Below are 12,494 nucleotides of genomic sequence, written 5' to 3' on the forward strand. Positions count from 1 at the left end.
CTGTGGGACCCAAATATCATTATCAAGTAACAGAGCTGCCAGCTTTTTCCTGTGCCACAGCCTGCTTTAATGCACATACTTCCACTTTGAGGAAAAGATAAACGTGTTTTTCATTTCTATAAGTTCAAAAACAGTGAAATATCCCACTAACATTAAATATGGTTGCAGTGTATAAAAGATGAAAAAGAAAAAACACACACACACACACACTAAACCAACCAGCTTAAGCAATTTTAGGAGTAATTTATTTTCCTGATCCCTAACATCCTAATCATGGCTTTTTTGATGTGTAACAGTGATCCATCAAGTTTTGCGGTAATCATTTTAAACCACAATCAGTCCCACTTGCTACTATTCAGCTCGTACTGCAGCTTGCACATGTGGTATCAATACATGCTTTGTAAACAGGACCTTTGTGTGAGTCTACACCAGTGAGGCACCTTGACAATGACCTGCTCCATTAGTTTTATGCTGTGACATAAATGTTTGATGGCTCATACTCACCTGTCAAAAGCATTTTCATCAGATAGAATAGCATAAACAAAATAAAACAAAATAAAACAGTTTGAACAGGTACACGCCAGCGCAGAATACACCATTTCTCACTTTTTTTAATGCTTCTCCAATTAAAAACTCTCCTTCGACAGCGCTCAAGCACGGCAGCTCACACTGTGAAATGCACAAAAAAATGCAGGTGCTGGAGCCCAGGGAGGGAGAGAGCGAGGGAGAGAGAAAAGCCAAACTAGTCCCTTTAACTTTCTAAAGACTTTTCAGCATTTGTTCTGCACACTTACCTACGCAAACTCCAAGGGGCCACAGTGACTGGGGTCCCATTTCAGGCCCAGCGTGGAGCCGGAGAGCTCCTCAGCTGTAAAATGAGAGCGCCGGAGCGCAGTGTGAAAATGGATTAGCCTCGCTGAGATAAGGGGAGCCCTCAGCGAGCCATGCACGCCTTCAATGGGGAAAAAGAACTGCTGTACAAATTGTTTTTGGTACATTAAGTACCTGTTACTTTATTTCACAGATGGAAAACAATAACACAGGCTCTAGGGTTGGAACCACTGTGGAATGTGAGAGGTTTGGCTCACCTAGCGCCCTCGGAGGTGTCCCCGTTTTCTTAATATGCAGAGTGATCTTTGCATGGGACTGCCGACCAAAAGAATTCAGCAGATTGACAAACACAGCATATGATGATAAATGACAAAGTGCCAGGTTGGTCGCCAACAGCCTACTCGGCGAAATAATGCGGAATATCCATGTAAAAAATAAAATAAAATAGACTGAATGTTCCCACTCAGCAAACAGGGCAGGGATTTTTCATTAATAGTCCCGCTGTTGCACCAGGGCCCCCCAAATTAAATGAGTGTGTCAGATCCTGGATGATTTATACATTTGGACTGATCTAACAGCTCTGTGGAACAGCTATGACACCCTGACAAGCCAACAATGGATATGAAAAATGAGCCAATACCACCGCTCTAAATCTGAGACTTTCAAAGCCAAATGCACACGCAGAATCGAAACCTCTAACATACTCAAAGTATAATGAAAATAAAGCAGAAGGGAAAAAAAAAATCCCCATAAGATTCTCGGCACAATTTTAGCTAAATCATTCAGTGTTTATATAAATGGAGTGATGGAGACAAATTGGTCCGAGTGGAGTGTGGCAGTACTTTGCTTTTCTGATGTCTTTTTGTGGCTGCGTGCAGAGCACATCACTTTACAGCTAAATGAGATATCAGGCCTATTGCTGAGCTTTGACTCTGTAGCAAAATGTCAAATTGAGTTAGCATTAAGTAATATTTGAAAATATTCTCTTTTTTTTATCAATTAAAACAGAAGTAATTTATTTCTTTTTAATAACTTTATTCTAAGAAAACACTGTATGTGATCTACTGACTGCAGAAAGCAACGCCAACTCCCCGTCAGTGGCAAAAGCTGTGTTCATAATTATTTTGTGTGGAAGGCTAGTGGCCTTCCTAACTTGCTAGATGAAGTGATAAAAACCAACATGATGGACTAAAGCATTTTTGCTTTTCCTAGTATTGTCCTTTTACCCTCTCATTCTCTGTCTGATGAAAAACTGCACTTGGTGTTCCTCAGAGCTCAGCAGATTTAGAGGAAACAATTACCAGTCCGGTGATCTCTGCTTCTCCAGTCCCACCGATAAACACCCAGAGCCCTGAGGTACGGTCGGAAAATGATACAGTTTTAAACGGGTTAAATTTCATTGTCCCCCCCCCCCCCCTCTCTTCTCCTCATTTCTCCCCTCCTTCTCTCCCTTAGAGGTTTTATTTCACAAAAGTGTGAACACATTTTTTTGTTGATGGGGTGAAAAAAGGAGTGAGAAACGATAAAGAATATGAAAAGCCCATCTTCACAGAACATTAGACATCGCAAAACAACCCTAAGCTATGACTGGATATATCAAAACTGACAAGTAAAAGTTGATTGCTGCGTGTCTATTGATTGAGCTATATTTCAGTGGAAGCCTCGTGGTTGTCTTCACAATGAACCAAATCCTGCTACCAAACATTGGCTGCAAAACCCCCTTTATTGACCAGAGAATAGGAAATAGTCAGTATGCTGTAGCTGTTAAATATTATTTGCAGCTATAACATTTTTTATTTCTTTTTTGGGGGGATACAGAGAATTGTTGGCATCGTATGGCATCCACAATTGTCAGAAGTAAACCTTTAAGATTCCATGAAAATTTGTCTTTGGACCCAAAATTGCTGTCCCTCAAAGGCCCCTGCACGTGTTGAGACACGATGTACCCCGTCTTTCGCCCTTTGACAGCTTCGATAGGCTTCAGCGTCTCTGCAATCCTGAATTGAACCCAGTTTTGTTTTGGTCAAGCAAATATATAGATGTATGGATGGATCAGTGGATGAATGGTTTGACAGACTTCTGTCAAACTCCAACAATGTCTAAAAGAGACTCAGTAAGACAGGAAAAATGGGTTTTAGACTATTGCAGGACTCATCAATGTTTCTCTTAATGTGGAAAACCTGGACGGGTGTATGTTAAACCTAACCAAGTCGTGTTGGTGCATAAAGAGCAACTAAAAATAAAAAGTCAAATACAAAAGTAAAGTCAAAATCTAAAAAAAACATCGTACACGGATTCCTTTTGATATCGAAAGAGAAGGGTAATGAGGATGGATTCAACCTGCTGTAGGGGTAAGTGGTTAAGATTATGGAGTGATGCTTTACGGTTGTTGAAATCAAAGGTAAGACAAACAGTTTATTGGAAGGCATGGCAACAACTGGACGATAGGAAGAACAGTGTGCTTAGTTATGACAAGTGTGCAGACATATAAGTGTCTTTATCCCCGACAAGGAAAGGGAAATTGAGGGAAACTGAAATAGAAAAATAGGACAGATGCTCACAGAGAGTGAAAAACTTGAGCTGTAAAGAAGGCCAAGTGTACCAAACAGAGCGCAACCCAGGAGTGATTGAATGATCCCATTCTGGCCTTTTTGTTAGACACTAGGCAGCGATGTATGAAGATTGATACACAAGTGCTCGACTCGGTTTGCTGGATCATCAAACGGATTGATATTATACTCCAGCCAAGGATGAAGACAAAGTAAGTGTTATCATACTCAATACTGGGGCTTGTCAGAGGCGGGAAATCATCTCGTGTCACTGGTTATGGGAGCATTTCACAGACTGTCTTGAGAATTTATCTAGGAGATGTGATGCTCTATGGCAGACTGCAGCTGATGGTGGAAGCCCCGGCTGCACCGTAAAGATCTTCACTAAAGATTGAATTACAGCGTTGCGCTTTAGAATGCATTTATTTCACTGCTATCATGTTTGTCCCCACAGACACTGTAAATCCCCCTTCCTCTTATCAAGTAGCCATTTATTGTTGTCAAATAACATTATTCACGGCTGTATCATTACTTAGATAACGTACGCATTAGAGCAAATGATTTGTTTATCTGCTGTACAAGTTCTACATTACTCCTGAGATTTCTCTAGGCTCCTCATTATTCTGTAGTCCTGGGATCAGTCAGTACAAAGTGAAAATGTGGATGTTTGACGGGTCTATTCGGGCACAACATGTTACTTTTCAGTGCCATTTATGAAATGAATACCTTGTTAGATGTGAAGAATTATAGGCTTATGATTTTGAACCAGTTTGATTCCGTTAAAGTTCGAGGCAATCGAATTCTCTGTTCCTTTGATCGACAGCTTTGATTAGTAATTACGCACGTAGTGTCTTTCAAAGTGTGACATCTTTATTTCCCCTCTTTAGAAGGCAATTCAATCATCTTTTTATAAATCCGACAGACTTAAAAGTCACCATATGTGATTGAGTTAATTTGAGGGCTTTAATTATATTCCACTTACCATTGCCCTTTTACATTTACCAAGCAAGATTTTTTTAATCATTTACATCATTACATTAGATATTGTTAGAGCTGATGTTTCAATCTAAACAACATTCATTCTGTGTAGAAAAAGTCCTTTAACTTAATTGCAGTGATGAAAGAAGCACTACGACTACACATATTGTGTTTTGTGCCATCTTATAAATAATTTTTGTATGGTTTGGAATTTTGTGCTCTATTCTTTTGTTGAATTTGTGTTATCATATCCTGTGGCAGACCTCGTCTTACAGTTGCTTCTCCAGTGAGTCCAAGAACTGTAGCCTAAATGCAACAGTAGTCCCCGTTCTTCTCTACAGCCTTGCAGAACTTACCATGTTGGTGCAGGAACTAGTTCCCCACCTGCTGGACTTTCTGGCCGGTTCAACTAACTCTGCACAAGTTTAAGAGTGCTAAATTCCGGATGAAGATCTATTGTTCTTGTGATTACATAAATACTGAGGAAATCGTGTTATACTAAGGGCTGTTTACATTAATAAGTGAAAAAACAAGTAAAATAAACATCATTTCAGTCATTAAAAACCTCGGTAAAAGCACTAATTTGTAAATGAACGAATGCGTGAGCTGTGCAGAGATGGCACTGATTCCCTGTTTAAGTGTCCAACTCCAGTCTGCACATTAATACCAGAAGCTTCCTGATGCTGTTTTCTTAAGAGCTGGAGACACCAGGCAGTATAACCGTGTGCCTCTGTCTACAGAGAAGTTTTATGCACACTGTAAAGCTGTCATTCATGTTGTTGCATACAGTGCCTTCAACATGTCGCCAGGCTCAGTAAAAGCCATGTATGGGAAAGACTGCAGGCCATGGCACTTATGGATATTTCTCTTTACATACATCATTTTTACATGTAGACACTGGCTGTGAGGCAACCTGTCAAAGAGACTTGCTGCTTTTCATCTTCATATTGAAATTCCAAAGGTCATTGTACTTCTGCTTGTATATATCATTTCTGTTGTTATAGGATAAAGTTAAACTGCAGTTAGGCCATCTTTGCACAAAGGCAGACATATGCACTTCATCTAGTAGAAGTGGTTTGCTTTAGCCAAGAGGTACTTTCTATGATTTGGTCCTGTTAAGCCGTTGACGCTGAAGATACAATTATCACTGTTGGAAAAGCAGTGCGTGTGTTTCTATGTGTGCGTGTGTGTGTATATGTGTGTTCATTGTATAGAGATGTCTGGTGGTGATGGTGTTCTAGCTATGAGTTAAGGGCTTCATCAAAATAAAAACTTTTCCAGCATCAAAAAGCTACAGCACATGATCCATCTCCCTTTTTAGCTGGTGTCAGGACCAGTTTATGTGACGATGATGTGATGTTTGGGTAGTTCATTCTGATCTTACTCCCTCAGAATGAACTATGATAGTTATGGATTTTGGATTGCTGATGGGCTCAAGCCATTAAAAAAACAACAATATAACAATGTGCTATGAGAACACAGTGACAAATCTGTTGCATTTACCCATGTTCTTTTACAAGGCTCATATTACTTAGGAAGACACAGCTGTAAACAATAAAGATGGTATAGTATTTATTGAGTGTCCAAAATGAGTGGGAAATTTATGCATGCAATTAACACAAACTAAAAGTTCTGCGATACAATGCTGTGTAATTTGTAGAACCAAATTAGCTTTGCATGACATGACACCTGTCAGTAATGACAAAAAAATCACATACACCTTCATAATGACAGTTTGCTGCTCACAGCAGATTAAATTATTATGCAAAATAGGTAAGGCAGCAAATGACTGGACAAGAAAATGATTTCAGACAAAGACCAGATGCTTGCAAATAATAATAATGCTGTGCATTATTCCCACTAACGACTGCGCTCTGTCTTAAACTATATCTAAAAGATGGATGTAGCCACTGTGCTTTCACCAGTCATCTTGTCACCTTGTGTTGAAGCCTTTATTTTAGCATTTAGGCTGAATTGATTGCATTTACACAGAAGGCGGTGTGCTATGTTATTAGCTAACCAGCAAGCATGGTTAGCAGGGAGTGCAAAAGCACTGTCTAACATGTTCATAAAAACAATACCAGAGTACCACTAACCAAGAATGGAGACAGTTTAATTACAAATCACATTATTGAAGTTTAAAACAAAAACCCACTGCAAACAAGGTAGCGAGGTCATGCTGAATGTTTAAAAGAAGCTGAGATAACGCCTAGCGGGCAGCTAGCTAGCTAGCAGCCTCACTGGCTCTTAATTATTATTATTTACTTACTTTAAAACTATCTGTTTATTTTATTGTGTCCTCTTCTACCTTTTATTTTATATTACGGCATTTAATATTCTCCTTTACTTTATTATTTTTTTAATAGCAACTTAGGAATGGCAGAGCAAAACTTTTTCAGACTAAACTAAACTTCAGTGCTTGGATTTGTCTTTTAAGGATGTAAAAGTCTACACCTTAGAACCATATACTGGAAAATTATATATAGGAACTGATCAGGGCTTTGGATAATCCTTCTGAGATGTTTAGAGAATCACTGGTTTCTGCGACAAATGCTGTAATCTTCTCCTACTGCACTTTTGTGCTGCAAATGAACAGAATCCTCAAAACACAATGCTGTTATGATCATAAATCTACAGTACTGTCCAATTAAACGTATCGTTTAAACAGTGTCAGTGTGTTGTGTTTGTGATAGGCTGTGTAATAGTGTAATAACTCCGTCCCCTGTAAGCTGGCCAGGGAGGCTGTGTGTAAATGAGACGGTTCTGCTACATTAGCTTCATAACACCATAATCCCTTCTCCATAAACCATTGCATGCGCTGCAACATTTCTGATTTATGGGGGGTAGAGAATCAATGGGAAAAAATTAATGCTCGCGAAACGTCCCAGGGACAATACTGAGCAGATTTTAATTGTGATTTCATTCAGGCGGCTGTTAGCGAGATGATGAATGGGAGCTAACCTTCCACTCTGCCGAGCACTGGAAAGAGTCTTTAATATGACAATTAAGTGTCTGTCTTTTAGATTTTATTGTATCTTCCTCTCTCTATCTTGTGAGCTACTCTGTCCTCCCTCCTGCTTTTCTTCTTTCTTCCCACCCACTCTCCTTTAGCCGCTTCCTATCTTTCTCCCTCTTGACATCGCTTCATCTGTACAGTGCAGCTTTTGCACAGATTAAATTGAGACTCCAGTTTTCTCCATCTCAGAGCACTTACTTATGTTTTATGACACGCACTAAATCAATTTTATGTTGTTATTGATTTTTTTCCCACTCCTCCTATTACCCTCTTGCTTAAATCGACACAAACCATTTTGCCTTTTGCTCCCAGATTCTTCCCACTCTTGTTCTGTGGTGACCTTATGTGTACTCGCAAGACATCTGAGGGTGGAAAACTGTGTCCCTCTGTGGAAAGAAAGCAGTGCATTTATTGATACTGATATAAAACAAAAGGATATAACTAGAACTTTGCTTGCATTTAAGAATTTAAACACATAACCGCCCCCTTTTGTTCTCCAGTGTAGCATTACTGAAAATAGCGGTAAAGCATGCAGCAGACTTTGTTGCATTACCCCACTACACTAACAGGATGGAGGCTTTTGTAGTTTTAGTGGATGGCAAATCAACTCAGTTGTTTTAATTGGTTTTTCAAGTAAAAGACAGCATGGTTTATAGGGATTTTTAATTTCACCTTCATCATTACAAGTGACAATGCCTCTGGCACAATGCAAGCAGTCTCTTCCAACTTTGTATTTATTCACAAGTGCCCCTGCAAACTGAGCCAAAAAGACTGAAGGCCAACTTTTTCAGTAATTGAGTGAAAATGTAACCAAATAGAAATTAACAAATAGAGTAAAAACAGAAGTGAATACAATCAGCAGGCAACAATAATAACAAAGAAAAAATGAAATGGAAAATAATGAAAAGTAAATAGAGAGATATGTTTTAGCAGCAACAGCTCCATTTAGGCTTTATTTTTTTCTGTTTTCTTATGTGGTGATTTAGAAGGACCAACTGGTGCTGGAGCAGGGGTTAAATGCAGGAGGAGCTAGCTTGGTCTCAATCAATTTGTCCCTGTCTTTTGGCAGGTGCCCAGGCTTTGCTGTGTCCCAGTCCACCAGTGTTGGCTCCATCAGGGCTCCCAGAAAAGGCCTAAGAAGCAGCATCAATGTGACCATTTAGAGTGCGATCTGTGCAGATGCAGTAGGAAGGTCAGGCCATTGTGTGGCCCCCCTCCCTAGCGCCTTTCACTTCACCCTCCAGAACGCCGTCCACATCAAAGTTGTTATTGAGACCCCTCAATCGGAAATCCTGGTTTGGCAGGGAAGCAAGGTCTTTAAGAAAAGAATGACGGCCTTGACATAACATGGGCAACTAAATCAACGCACCAGCAGCCAAAAAGAAAGATTAATACTCATAGGCCTCTTTACACCTGTGCCCAAATATCTCTCATATTTAGTCTAGGTTTGGTTTACACCTGATCTTTACAAGTTTTCAAAATGTAAAAAATAAAACTCTAATTTTCTCTTAAAAGACATGAGAATTCCAAAAAAAAAATTGGGGAACATACTGTCCTATGTTCAGCTATAAATTCATTTATGGATTATTTTAAAATGAGTATGATGTGCAGATTTATTTTTTAACACTTACAGTCTATTTAAGATCTTACCATGTGCCTCTTTTTATAAGTTGGTTGGTAATTTTATTACACATAGATTCCTAATATTGTTTTTGTTCTGAATAAGGGGCCCGGTGGCGCCAGTGTCCGGCAGCCTCGCCTCTGTCAGTGTGCCCCAGGGTGGCTGTGGCTACAATGTAACTTGCCATCACCAGTGTGTGAATGTGTGTGTGAATGGGTGGATGACTGGATATGTAAAGCGCTTTGGGGTCCTTAGGGACTAGTAAAGCGCTATATAAATACAGGCCATTTACCATATTTACCAATAAAGTAGTTGACAAGAGAAAATGACATAAATAAAATTTTGCTGCTATACTTTGCCATTATACTTGGTTGCTATGGTTTACATACAACATAATCTAGCTAACATGCAGGAAAGTTTGTATATTGTTAAAAACTTAAATCTGTGTAGCTCTGTAAAACTAATAGAGTTGTCTATCTTAAAGGGGCGAAATGTAGCTATTTTCATATTAATGCTAGCTAACATTAAATTAACGCTAACTACCTGCCAGCTGACATTAGTTCACCAAACCTTGACTGAACTCAGGGCTCATTTGACACTTAATGTAATGCTGTAATTAGTTGTGGAAACATAGCTTCATCATATCTTTCACTTTGCAACCTCAGATGAATAAACACTTTATGGGGACATATTTGTTGTAATCTACTTGTAAGTAGTTACATGACACCAGCTCTGATGCAAGCTGAACAGATTCATCAAGATGTTTTGATTTTGTTATGTGTGATTACTGCAGATTTTTTTTTAATCAGTCTTTATTTTGAGATGTTTGAACACTCTTGGGTCCCCCTGCTGGTTTGTGTGTGTGTGTGTGCGTGCCTGCGTGCGTGCGTGCGTGCGTGCGTGCGTGTGTGTGTGTGTGTGTGTGTGTGTGTGTGGAGGGTAGGGGCAGATGCCTAGTCCACTTGCTAGGCTGGCTCTGTGTTATCATGTCATGAGTTGGGAGTAAAGCCAACCTCTTTATACAGATTCCTGTTATCACTGAAAAACAAACAAACAAAACAGTTCACTGGAGTTGCATTGCAAGATAATGTCACTAAGTAGGATAACATTTCAGTCTCTATTGACTTAAAAAAAAACCTCACGCATATTATATTCTTATATAAACTTATGTATTCTTTATTGTCAGTTTAGTAATGTTTTTTGCCACTTAGTAAATGCTGACAAATATGTAAGAAGATTACATTTTCAACTGAACTCACAAGGAACTTTTACAAAATTGATGGCATCCCTTTTTTCCTCCCCATAATTGAACATTACATCATTTCAGAGCCTTAAAACGATGAAGAATGAGACAGAGGTGAGAAAATGGAGACGACTGACTGAGAAGAAGGCAACTGACAGAAAGTTCTTTCTTCTTTCTGACTCTTCTTCTGTTTCGGCTCATGTGCAAAATCGAATTATGATGTGGACTGACGTGCACCAGCTGCCCCCTCTCCTGGGTGCTGTCCGTCACCTCGCCGGTCACCGCTGACAGCACTATGATGGATTAGGAATTGTCATCCAGGACGCTTGTCACTTGTTTACAAGTTGGCCATCCCTCATCTCTCAACACAGGCCTTATAATCTGGCCAACACTTCTCCAACACCCCCACCTCACACACACACACTTACACACACTGCCAGGTGCGGTATACAAGACAACACCATACATAACAACAGCTTTTTTTTCTCCTCTTCCCCCAAACCTTTCTCTCGCTCTCTCTCACTCCTGCATCTCTGGGCTGAACACAGTCAACACATTTAATGCATTAATATATGTGTTGTGTTCACCAATCTCCCAGGGACTGGGGCGATGTCTTCTCCTGTCAACCCCTACCCCCGAGAACTGACTGGGTTTTATACAAACATCCCACTGGGAGAGGGAGGGGAGGCTCAGCTCTAACCTGCATTTTGTTTTTTGAACAATTGAGCCTTTAAAACCGTTAAAACCCAAATTTACGAACAATATGCTTTCTTTCTGTAAAACCTATTTTGCTGCTGTGACGGTGAATACAAACCTGACTGTTCTGTAACCTCTTGCTTGTAGTGGTCATGCGATCATGCACGTAAAACAGCTTTCGTAAAATATAGATCTTTTAAAACATGTATTATGACATTGTCATTTACTTCATAACCAGTAACTGACAGATTCATTTTAAAAAATATATATTTTACTGTGACATGTGTCATTTTACAACTTTTTCCTCCTCCAAGCTCTTTTTCTGGAACAAAGCTGAAAACTTGTTTCCACAATTTTGGAAAAAAAAACAACCCCAAAACCTCGCATGTCAAATTCAAGACCATTTACCAGAAGCTTTCAGACTCAATGGTGTCAAGCCCGTGTCTCAGCAATGTCGAAGAAGGAAGCCCCGCAGAGCAGACTTTGATCTCTCTCCGCAGCATCTCTCAGCCTCCGATCTGCTGTGAGAATGTGTGAGTTTATGCTCCCTCTGCAGGCATAGTCCAAACTGGATGACGAGCTAACCAGCCTGCCTCTCCGCTTTGGACTCGGCCCTGCCAGCTGTGATCTTGCAGAGAGGATGAGTGGATGCCATCTACCCGGCACTACTGAGGCCATCCCTGTGCTCCCAGTGTGGCCCTTGAGAGAGGCCATAATCTTTTCCTATCTGCCTAATGGTTCCCTCTGTGGATTCTGAAATGGCAGGCCTGGGAGTGGGGGCCGCATGCTGAATCCTACCATGAGCATATTGTCATTAAATTAAAAATTTCCTAACACTCCCTTGCTTGTGGCATAACCGCCGCCGTGAGAGCGATCATAATTGGCTCTGAAAACATGCGTAATTGCCTTCAGCTGGCGTTCTTTTACAGTTGACATTGTTGAGGCAGCAGCGGGGCGATTGGTGAAGTGAATATGCAGCTTGTTTCGCAATGGCACTCGTAATTGAAATATGGTACGTGAGAGCGGAAGATTACATTAAAGCTCCTAGATAATCACTTGACAAGGGAGTCGTTGGATCGACAATCTGCTGCGGTGTTTCGGGGGAACCGGCCAGAGCGAACAGGCCAAGGAAGGGAGGGAGAAGGGAGGCAGAGTGGGGCAAAAGGCGGAAAAAGAAGAAGAAGAAAAACGTCTCTTGGCTTGCTCGCTTATTCAGAGCAGTCCTGGATTGCCGGCCTGGCATTCCTGGGCTCTTTCTATCACCACATTTATCCCACTCCCTCTCTTATTCTTCCTGAGACACACAGCCCTCCGCTGCTTCGAGTATACCACTTCCCCTTTAAGAGCTAACAGATGGCTGCCCATTGCAGTTGCATTTTATCCTCATTTTAATTTATATTTTCATTGCCTTTTATTTTGTAGTGGCGAAATGATACCTTTAATCAACGGCGGGACACACGACTGCCTGCAGTCAGCTGAAAACAGACTGAATAAACAGTTACTGTATTAATATTTTTTTACTTAACCAGTAAGTGTTTAATTGAAACACTCTATGATATA

The 12,494-nt window shown here is 40.3% G+C and overlaps 1 long non-coding RNA gene across 1 annotated transcript in view; it reads right to left on the minus strand.

Annotated features, from left to right (window-relative positions):
* Positions 1 to 6,679: 6,679 nt before the first annotated feature.
* Positions 6,680 to 12,494, minus strand: part of LOC113031571 (uncharacterized) — a 64,899-nt gene continuing 59,084 nt past the window's right edge. Inside the window, exon 5 of the long non-coding RNA XR_003273749.1 lies at positions 6,680 to 7,760. This is a non-coding gene — a long non-coding RNA (uncharacterized LOC113031571). The remainder of the gene's footprint in view (positions 7,761 to 12,494) is intronic.

Source organism: Astatotilapia calliptera, chromosome 11 (assembly GCF_900246225.1).
Source record: "Astatotilapia calliptera chromosome 11, fAstCal1.2, whole genome shotgun sequence".
In the NCBI taxonomy this organism is placed as follows: domain Eukaryota; kingdom Metazoa; phylum Chordata; class Actinopteri; order Cichliformes; family Cichlidae; genus Astatotilapia; species Astatotilapia calliptera.